The sequence below is a fragment of the Lynx canadensis genome, chromosome A3 (assembly GCF_007474595.2).
Source record: "Lynx canadensis isolate LIC74 chromosome A3, mLynCan4.pri.v2, whole genome shotgun sequence".
In the NCBI taxonomy this organism is placed as follows: domain Eukaryota; kingdom Metazoa; phylum Chordata; class Mammalia; order Carnivora; family Felidae; genus Lynx; species Lynx canadensis.
Window position 1 is genome coordinate 56,457,236 of NC_044305.1, and position 11,061 is coordinate 56,468,296.

The 11,061-nt window shown below is 37.7% G+C and overlaps 1 non-coding gene across 1 annotated transcript; it reads right to left on the reverse strand.

Annotated features, from left to right (window-relative positions):
- Window positions 1-8,621: 8,621 nt before the first annotated feature.
- On the reverse strand, window positions 8,622-8,728 carry LOC115511412. The gene has a single exon (XR_003968055.1). It is a non-coding gene; the product is annotated as a U6 spliceosomal RNA (small nuclear RNA).
- Window positions 8,729-11,061: the final 2,333 nt, after the last annotated feature.

Sequence of the window (11,061 nt, forward strand, 5' to 3'; positions counted from 1 at the left end):
CAACACCGTGGAACAAAAAAACCTAAGAATGGCCACACAAAAGGGGAAGAAAAGTACCTTTGTTTTACCTACCCCATCGATCCCCAGGCTAGCATTGCTGAGCCAGTGCTGAGAAGGAACTTCCCATTTGGAAAAAGTTCCCTTAATGGAGAAAGGGAGACTAGTGAGTGACCAATTACCCCAGCCTTTCAGAGCACCCTACAAAGGACTCGTTTCCTTTTCACCCCACCTAGAGATCAGCAAAGCTAAGATGTATATGCACAAAGAAGCAACCACAGTCCCCATGACCTGCTCTGCAGACAACTACAGTGGCTTTGCCACAGAAGAAATCAAAGGCTAACACAACCACCACAGACCTCCTGCACATTTTCCTTGGTTTTTTTGTCCTACAGGTATTCACAGGCACAGACACTAACTTCCTCTTGGCTCCTTCCATCCCAGTTGCCTTTGCAGGAGCCACAAGCACCCCAGGAGCCAGCCCTGGTTTCTGTGGCTGTACAAGGGCAAAACACTTGCCTAGATCCCTGTCGCTGTCCCCCACCATCATGTGTGCATTTGTTTCTGCACCTGCACACTGATGACCTGATGCCCATCAGAGGCCTGCACTGCAGTACATCTATGGGGAGACTGTGCAGGCATAAGGTTTCACATTCACATCCAGGGCCTCTGCAACTCTTTGTGAGTCTGAACCTGACCCTTTCCCTGTCACTGGCGGGGCCCATTTGAGCTAGCTCATCCAGCTGTGCACCTGCATGACCTTGGCCTGATTCTTGACACCAGTTTCCACCGCTGTGCACCTGAAGGAAGACCCATCACCCACAATAAAGCATGCCAACAGCCAGGGTCCTTACAGCAGCCAGTATGCCCACGTTTGGCCTTAGCCATTGCCTTTGGGACTGGCCTCCACCACTACGTGTGTATCTACAACCAGTCCCTGCCACTAAACAGACACCTACAACTGGTCCCTGCACCTGAGTGTATGCCACTGACTCTAGTCACCACCACTGCCTGCCCTACTGCCTTGTCAATAAGGACCGTAATAGCTCTTGAGACGGCTATAGATCCCCATAGAAGGATCACATAGCCAAGGTCCTCATAGCCAAGGACCACACAGTTGTCCATGTTGTGGACCCCAGAAGCCTGAGATGAAGAGATATCAGGATCCTTTTTCTCCAGGGCTTGGAGTCACCACACTCCCCCCACACTTAGTGCCCTCCCCCACTAGACTCAGAAACAGCACATTCCAGAACACCCCCACTTGCAGATGAAGGGCTTTTCTTACTGAGGTCAGTTTATAAAGTCTAGAAGAAGTGACTTTTTCAAATGTGCAGACACCTATACAAGGCTACAGGGGTCTTCCCTGAAGAATCAAGGAAACATGGCAGCATAAAAGGAACATAGGAGGCTTCCAATGACCGCCCTGAAAGAAATAGAAATACATAAATTGCTCAACAAAGAATTCAAAATAATTGTTTTAAACATGATCAGACAACTGATAACATAGATAAGTAACTTAAAGAAATCAGAAAAACAATACAAGAAAAAAACTAAGAAGTTCAACACAAAGATAGAAAACATAAAAAAGAACTAAACAGAACTTGGGGAGTTGAAAAATACAATGACTGAACTGAATAATTTAAGACAGAGCTTTGCCAGTAGACTTGACTAGGCAGAAGAAAGAATCAATCAGCTTGAAAACAGAGCAACTGAAATTGTCCAATAAGAAGAGAAAAAAAAAATGATGAAAGCCGATGGACATGGGACCACTAAGACAAACAACGTATTCACCACTGGAGTTCCAAAAGTAGAAGAGAGGAAAAAAGGGGTAGAAAGCTTATTTAAAGAAATGATGGCTGAGAACTTCCTGTACCCTGGAAAAAATTTTGACAACCAAGTGCATGAAGCTAATAGGTCACCCTAAAATTTCAATACAAAACAGTTTTCTCTGAGACACATTTTTAAAAATGTTTTATTTATTATTTTTGAGAGAGAGACAGACACAGAATGTGAGCAGGGGAGGGGTAGAGAGAGAGGAAGACACAGAATCCCAAGCAGACTTCAGGCTCTAAGTTGTCAGCACAGAGCCCAATACAGAGATCAAAATCATGAACTGTGAGATCATGACTTGAGTCAAAGTCAGACACTTAATGGACTGAGCCACCCAGGCACCCCTCTTCTGGGAAACATTATAATAAAACTCTCTAAAATCAAAGACACAGGGAGAATTTTAAAAGTAGCAAGAGAAAAAAATTCTCATAAAAGGGAATCCTCCCAAGGCTATCAGCAGATTTCTCACCTGAAATCTTTTGGTCAGGTGAAACTTTTCAGGGTAGGAGACAATGGGATAATATATTCAAAGTGCTGGAAGAAATACATTGCAAACCAATAATATTTTATCCATCAAAGTTGTCCTTCAAAAATGAAAGCAAGATAAAGACTGTCCCTAACAAACAAAAGCTGAGGGAGTTCATCACATTTAGACCTGCCTTACCAGAAATGCTACACAGAATTTTTGGAACTGAAGGGAAGAACATGTTATTTTAGTAACATGAAAATATATAGAACTATTCAACACCATGGTTAAGGAGATTATATATGCAGATTCATAATATTCTAGTACTGTAATGCGGTAATGTGTTAACCACTTAACTCTAATAAAAATCATAAAAGTTAAAAGTGGTTAAAATAGCTATAGCTAAAAGAATTTGTTAATACATACACAATATAAAAAGATGTAAATTGTGACATTGAAAATATAAAATGTCAGGGAGGAGTAAAAAAGTAGAGATTTTGCATCTGATCGAAGTGAAGCTATTATCATCTTAAAAAATGTGATATCTATAAAATGTTTCAAGGAAACCTCCAGATAACCGCAAAATAAAAATCTCTAGTACTTGCACAAAAGAAAAAGAGAAGAGAATCAGTATATTACTACAGAAAATCATTATTCAAAAAGGAAAACAGTGAGAAAAGGGGAAAAAAAGAAAAGAAACTATAAAACAGCCACAGAATGATTAACAAGATGGCAAGAGTAAGTCCTCACCTATCAATCAGTTTAAATATAAATGGATTAAATTCTCCAATATAAAACATAGAATGGCTTAATGGATTAAACACACACACACACACACACACACACACAAGACCAACTATATGCAGCCCACAAGAGACTCACATCAGGACATCCATATGGTCAAAGTGAAGAGATGGAAAGAGATACTCCATGCAAATGGAAACCAAAATAGAACTGAAGTAGCCATACCTCTATCAGACAAAACAGACTTGAGGTCAAGTGTGTAATATGAGGCAAAGAATGTTGTCATATAATGTTAAAGGTGTCAATTCATCAAGAAGATATAATAATTATAAATATTTATGTACCTAAGATCAGAACACTTAAATGTATTAAGCATATTATAACAGATCCAAAGGGAGTAATAGACAATACAATAATAGCAGAGGACTTAAATACCCAGGTCACTTTCAACACCCAGACAGAAAATCAGTAAGGAAACATTGGACTTGAAGTACACTTTAGACAAAATAGAACACACCAGCAAATAGTGGCAGAATACATCTTTCTTTCAAGCACACATGGGACATTCTCCAAGATATATCATATGTTATGTCACAAAACGACTCTTGGCAAAATTTTAAAAACTGAAAGCATACAAGTATTTTTGTGACCATAATGTTGTGAAACAAGAAAGTAATAACAGAAAAGAAACTAGAAAATTTACAAACATGCTAAAAGTAAACAACACCCAAATAACCAACGGTTCAAAGGTAAAAGCAAAATGGAAATCAAAACATATATTGAAGCAAATGAGAACGTAAACATACCGTAACTAAATTATGGGATGCAGCTAAAGCAGTGCTAAGAGAGAAATTTATAGGTTACACACCTACGTTAAAAAAAAAAGAAACTCACATAACTTTATAGTTCAATAGAAGAAGAAGAAACGAAGCCCAAAGTTAACAGAAGGAAGGAAGTAACAAATGTGAGACAAAAAATTAATGAAGTTTAGAATAAAAAAATAGAAAATATCAAAAAGCTAAAGTTGGGTTTTTTAAAGCAAAAACAAAATTGAAAAACTAGCTAAATTTACCAAGAGAAAAGAGAAACCTAAAATAAATACAATTATAAATGAAAGAGGATTCATTACAACTGATACCACTGAAAAGCAAAGAATCATAAGACTCCCAAAAGGATTAATATGCCATCAAATTGGACAACCTAAAGGAAATGAAAGCCTCCCAGAAATTATATGACCTGCCATGTCTGAATCATGAAGAAATAGAAAATTTGAGCAGATTGATAACAAGAGGTTGAATCAGTAATCCAAACCTCCCAAAATAACCCTCCCCAAACCAGAAGCTTCACAGGTGAACTCCCCCAAACATTTAAAGAAGAATTCATGCCAAACCTTCACAAACTCTTCTGAAATTTGAAGAAGAGGGAGTACACCCAAATTTATTTTATGAGGCCAGCATTATCCTTGTACCAAAGCCAGGTAAGGATAATACAAAACAAGCAAACAACAACACAAACTATAAACCATTAGACTTAATGAATATAGATGCAAAAAATCTCAACAAAATAAAGCAAAGCAAATTTAACAACAAATTAAAAGAATCATACACCATTATCAAGTCTCCCTGGGAAGCAAAAATGGTTAAAAATATGCAAATAAGTGTGATAGACTACATTAATAGTACAGTTTGTCTTTCAAGACAAAAATCACATGACCATCAGGAGATGCAGAAAAAGCATCTGACAAAATTCAACACCCTTCATATGTTGAAAACTGTCAACAAATTGGGTTTAGAAGCAGCATAACAAAAGCCTTGTATGGCAAACCCATAGTTAACCACATACTCAATGGTGAAGGGTTGAAAGCTTTTCCTCTAAGATTGGAGACAAGATAAGGGTGCCCATTCTTTTTTTTTTTTAAGTTTACTTATTTGGGGGTGGGGACAGAGGGAGAGAGAGAGAGAGAGAGAGAGAGAGAGAGACCCCCAACCAGGCTCCATGCTGTCAGAGCAAGCCCGACATAGGGCTTGAACTCACAATCCATGAGATTATAGAGATGATTTGACCTGAGCCCAAATCAAGAGTTGGATGTTTAACCAACTGAGCCACCCAGGCACCTGAAGGGTGTCCATTGTCACCACTCCTTTTCAACATAGTATTGGAAGTCCTAGCCAGGCAATAAGGTAAGAAAAAGAAATAAAAGGCATTCAAATCAGAAAGGAAGAAGTAAAATAATTTCTGTTTGCTGATAATTTAACCTTGCATATAGAAAATCCTAAAGACTCAACCAAAAAAACTGTTGGAACTAATCAACGAATTCAATAGTTTCACAATACAAAACCAACATACAATACTAGTTGCATTTCTACATGTCAACAGCGAGCTATCTGAAAAAGAAAGAAATAAACTAATCTTATTTATAATAGCCGCCAAAATAATAAATTACAGGAATAAATTTAACCAAGGGCATGAAAGATCTATATACAGAAAACTATAAGATACTGATGAAAAAGACTAAAGACACAAATAAATGGAAGATAATTTGTATTTATTGATTATGAGCGTTAATCTTGCCAAAATGTCCATACTACCCAACACCACTTACAGAGTCAATGCAACCCCCATCAAAATTTCAATGGCATTTTTCATAGAAAGAGAAAAAAAAAATCCTAAAATTCACACGGAATCACAAGAGACCCCAAATATCCAAAGCAATCTTGAGGAAGAACAAAGTTGGAGACACAGATCAAGGAAACAGAATCAAGAACCCAGAAATAAATTCTAGTATATATAGTCAACTAATATTTGAGAACAGAACCAAGAATACTCAATAGTATATTGATACACTATTGTGTAAGGATTGTCTATTCAATAAATGGTGCTGGGAAAACTGGATATCCACGTGCAAAAGAATAGTATTTGCTGCCTTACACCGCTAGCAAAAATTAACTGGAAATGCATTAAGGACTTAAGCACAGGCACGAAATTGTAAAATTCCTAGAAGAAAACACAGGAAACACACTCCTTGATGTCAGTCCTGTCCATGGGTTTTTGGAAATGACACCAAAAGCACAAGCAACAAAAGCAAAAATCTAAAAGTGGACCTATATCAAAATAAAAAGCCACTACACAGCCACATAAATAATGAACAAATTGAAAAGCGTATGAAACGGCAAAAGATATTTGCAAACCATATATCTGATAAAGGGTTAATACCCAAAATCTGTAAGGAACTCATATAGTTCAATGGCAAAACCAGAAAGCCCAGTTAAAAACTGGGAAGAGAAGTTAAATACACATTTTTCCAGAGACATACTAATGCCTGATAAGTATATGAAAAGGTACTTAACATCACTAAATCATGAGGAAAAAGCAAATCAAAACAAGGTATTACTTCATATCTGTTAGAATGGCTATTATCGAAAAGACAAGAAATAACAAATATTGGAGAGTATGTGGAGAAACATGAACCATTGGTGGGAATGTAAATTCATGCAGCCACTATGGAAAATAGTATAAGGATTTCTTTAAAAATTCAAAACAGAACTACCGTATGATTCAGCAATCTCACTTCTAAGTATGCATAGAGAAAAATGAAATCACCATATCAAAGAAATGTCTGTACTCTCATGTTCATTGTGGCATTATTTACAATAGCCAAGACATGGAAAAAACCTAACTATCCATCAATGGATGAATATATAAAGCAGATGTGGTGTGTGTGTGTGTGTGCGTGTGTGTGTGTGTGTGTGTGTGTATACACACAATGATATATATACATAATGGAGTAATATTCGGCCATAAAAAAGAAGAAAATGCTGTCATTTGTGACAGCACGGATGGACCCTGAGGACATTATGCTAAGTGAAATAAGTCAGACAGAGAAAGACAAATACTGTATGATTTCACTTACGTACAGAATATAAAAACATCAAACTCATAGAAGCAGAGAGCAGAATGGTGGTTGTCAGGGGCAGAGGGGTGGGGAAAATAGGCAGATATTGGTCAAAAGGTACAAACATCCAGGTAGAAGATACGTTCTAGGGACCTAATGTACAAGGTGGTGACTATAATTAACCATACTGTACCGTATGCTTAAAGGTTGCTATGAGAATAGAGCTCTCATGTTCTCCCATTACAACAAAAAGTTTGTAATTAGATGGGGTGAAGGATGTGCTAAGAGACCTAATTATAATAGCGTGTCATAATATACTCGTATCAAATCATCACATGGTGCACCTTAAACTTACGTAATGTTTTATGTCAATTATTTTTCAATAGACCTGGGGGTGGAGAAAGATGGATAGAAAGTGCTTGTGTAGGCAAGTAGTGTTCATTTTAAATGTTCTGACAAAGAAATATCTAAGCAAAGACCTGAAAGGAGTGAGGGATTAAGCCATGCAGATATTTGAGGCAAGAAGTTTCCAGGCAGACATAAAATTAAGTGTAAAGCAAAATCTGGACAAGAGAAGGCAAGTGCGATGCTTAGGTTGTAAAGTGGGAGGAAGCCACTGACTCCCAGCTCATGCAAATAGCACTTGATCCTGGAGAGGCCCTGGAGGCAAGCTGTATCTGGCAAATTTCTGGAATAGTAAGGTGTTGAGTCAGCCTGGAGCAAAGGAACCAGTATGGAGAGCAGCTGGCGAGTTCAGAGGCGTAAGGAGGCCACCTTAGGCCTCCCAGGCATTGTAGGGAGATTGGCTTTGATCTGAGTAAAATGAGCTATTGTAAGGTTTGAAGCTGAGGAGTGCTGTAATACAGGTTAAAAAAGAAAAGAGGAATAAAAACCAAGAAAGAATGAAATAAAACCGCCCTTCTGTTGAAAAAAATAAATAAAACTAGCCTAACAGCAGATGGTATAATTACCATAGAAAACCTAACAAAGTCAACAGAAAGCTTGTTGGAAAAATCAGAGATGGGCATGGTTGTTGGATTTGAAGTCAGCAATGAAACCAATAGTGTTCCTTTATGACAGAAGTACCAAAGACAAAATATTACAGAAACGAATATCCGATGTATAAGAACAAATGAGTAATATGTACATTGTCCAGGCACTAACTGAACAAAAATAGCCATGGTCTTTATGGATAAAATTTGAAAACTTTATTAAGACAAAAAGAAAGATTGGAATAAACTGAGATGCATCTTATGTACAGGATTTAATATTTAAAGATATCCATTGTAACCCAAAAAGTCAATGAATTTAATGCGAAAAAGACAATATTTCCTTTTGGGGCAAACTTCAGATAGGCTCATTGCCCATCATGAACGATTTGAGGGGCGCCTAGGTGGCTCAGTCGGTGGAGCATCTGACTCCCGGTTTCACTCAGGTCATGATCTCATGGTTTGTAAGTTCGAGCCCCGTGCTAGGCTCTACGCTGACAGCACGGAGCCTGCTTGGGATTCTCTCTGTTTGTCTATCTGTCTCTCTCTCTGCTCCTCCCCCGCTCACACATGCTCACTCTCTCTTTCTCTCAAAATAAATAAATAAACTTAAAAAAAAAAAAAGATTTGAGTGCCTTAAGCTTGGGTTTCCTCTCTCTCTCTCTTTGTTTTTTTTTTTTTGTTTTGTTTTTGTTTTTGTTTTTTAAATATGGAACGCTTCACGAATTTGTGCGTCATCCTTGCGCAGGGGCTACGCTAATCTTCTCTGTATGGGTCCAATTTTAGCATATGCGCTGCCAAAGCGAGCGCGGGTTTCCTCTCCTATAACACAATTCGTGTTCGGGTATCCCCTGCCCTATGGGAATGGGGCTTGGAGAGCCTACACAGAAATGACGACAGTCTGGCTACTTCTATCAGCTATAACAAACGAGATCTCCTCTGTCTCTGTCTTGTAGTTTCACGTTCTCCGTCAGTAGAACGGAAGCTAACTTGTTAACTTGCAAGTCGGTTACCCATACGGGAGAAAGTGAAATTGGATTCCCACCTGAACCACACATCAAAATCGATTTCAGGTTGATTAAAGGCTTAGAAGCAAAAGCCAAATAATTAAAACTTTAAGATGACATTTTAGGAGAATCTTTATGACCTCAATACAAAGAAGAATTCATGCCATAAGAAGTGGGAATTGTAATAAAAATTGATAAATTTAAATCTTTTAATACTGCAAATTTCTATTTATAAAAAAGGCCACGATCGTGGTGAAAAGATAAGCCATTAAACGGGAGAAGATATTGCTAATCCATATAACTGACAAGGGAGTAGTATTCAGAAAAAGTAAAGAACTCCTAATGTTATCAAAAAGAGAAAAACAAATCGACTTTTTAAATTAAGACAAATGCCGTGGAAGGACATTTCACTGAAGATATATAAAAAGGCTCTTATATACATGGAAAGAGCCTCAATCTTATTTGGAACCATGGAAATACAAATTTTAACTACAATAAGATACATTTTCCCACCCACTGAATTGTCAAATATTTTCTTAAAAAATCAGTTTATATCCAGGGCGCCTGGGTGGCTCAGTCAGTTAAGCATCCAACTTCGGCTCAGGTCATGATCTTGTGGTCATGATCTTGTGGTTCATGAGTTCAAGCCTTGTGTCAGGCTCTGTGCTGACAGCTCAGAGCCTGGAGCCTGCTTTGGATTCTGTGTCTCCCTCTCTCTGCTCGTTCCCAGCTCACACTCTCTCTCTCTCTCTCTCTCTCTCTCTCTCTCTCTCTCAAAAATACATAAACATTTAAAAAAAATTTTTTAAATCAGTTTATATCCGACATGGAGTGGGATGTGAAATATCAGAAACTTCACTACTGGTAAGAGGGTAAACTGATACACCTTTTGGCAAAATGTTTGGCATTACCATTTAAAGCTGAACATGAGTGTACCTTTCAATCCCTACGTCCAATCCTACCTGGTTGCACAAGTGAACCAAATGATGCTTTTGAAAATGTCCATAGCAACATTGTTCATAATGATAAATCTTTGAAGGGTACCTGGGTGGCTCAGTCGGTGGAGCATCTGGCTCTTGTCTACTGGCTTGGGTCATGATCCCAAGGTCATGGGATTGAGCCTTGTGTTGGGGTCCGTGCTGAGCATGGAGTCTGCTTAAGACTCTCTCTCTCCTTCTGCCCCTCCCACTTGCTCGTGTGCTCTCTCTTTCTAAAAATAAAATAAAATAAAATATTTTAAAATATGTATAATAATAATAATAATAATAAATCCTGGAAACAACCAATAACTTTAAGTAATGACAATGGACAACTAAATGTTACTATATTCACATAATGAAGTGCAGCTGTCAAAATCAGTGAATTACTGGCCATCCATTAATATGAATGGATCTGAAAAGCATAATATTGAAAAAGGGGAATTTAGTATGGCACAGTTACTGATTAAAAAGCTCTAAAACAGGTGAAAGTAAATAAAGTAGTGCTTGAGGATACAGGTATATGAATACAACCAGAATGAAAAAGCAAAGAATTGGCACAAATTCAAGATAATATTATAATTATCTCTCTGAGAAAGAGGGACCTACTCTTGATGACAGCACAGAGGGAATTGCTAAGGACAGAAAATGTTTTGTTTCCGAATCTCGGTTGTGGGTCCAAGGGCATTAATTTTATTATTATTGTTTTTAAGTATACAGTGCAAACATTTTATTGGTATATTTCACAATAAAATTTCGAAGGCATTTTCAGTGGAACGGCATGATGACTTCTTCAACATATACATTATAAAATATAGAAAGCCTAAATGCCCTTTGTAGTCAACAGAGACAAATTATTCATTTTAAATGATGTTTTGGCGTTACAGCTCAAATATCTTTCCCAAAAGTCGCTTCCCACTGCATTTTAGCATTTATGTAACACACTCTTCTCTCGTTGCTTCCAAAATTGGACTCCCTGACACATGGAAATCGCCTGTGCTCTCCTGTTTGTTTGTTTGTTTGTTTGTTGTTGCTTTGGCAAAAAGTGAAATTATGAGATATATTCTTTTTCTGGAAAAAGGTAAGAGGCAACTAACCACTCTAACGCTTTTGGCATTTAGGGGTGTCCATTTTTCTGTGGTTCTACACAGACTTCATT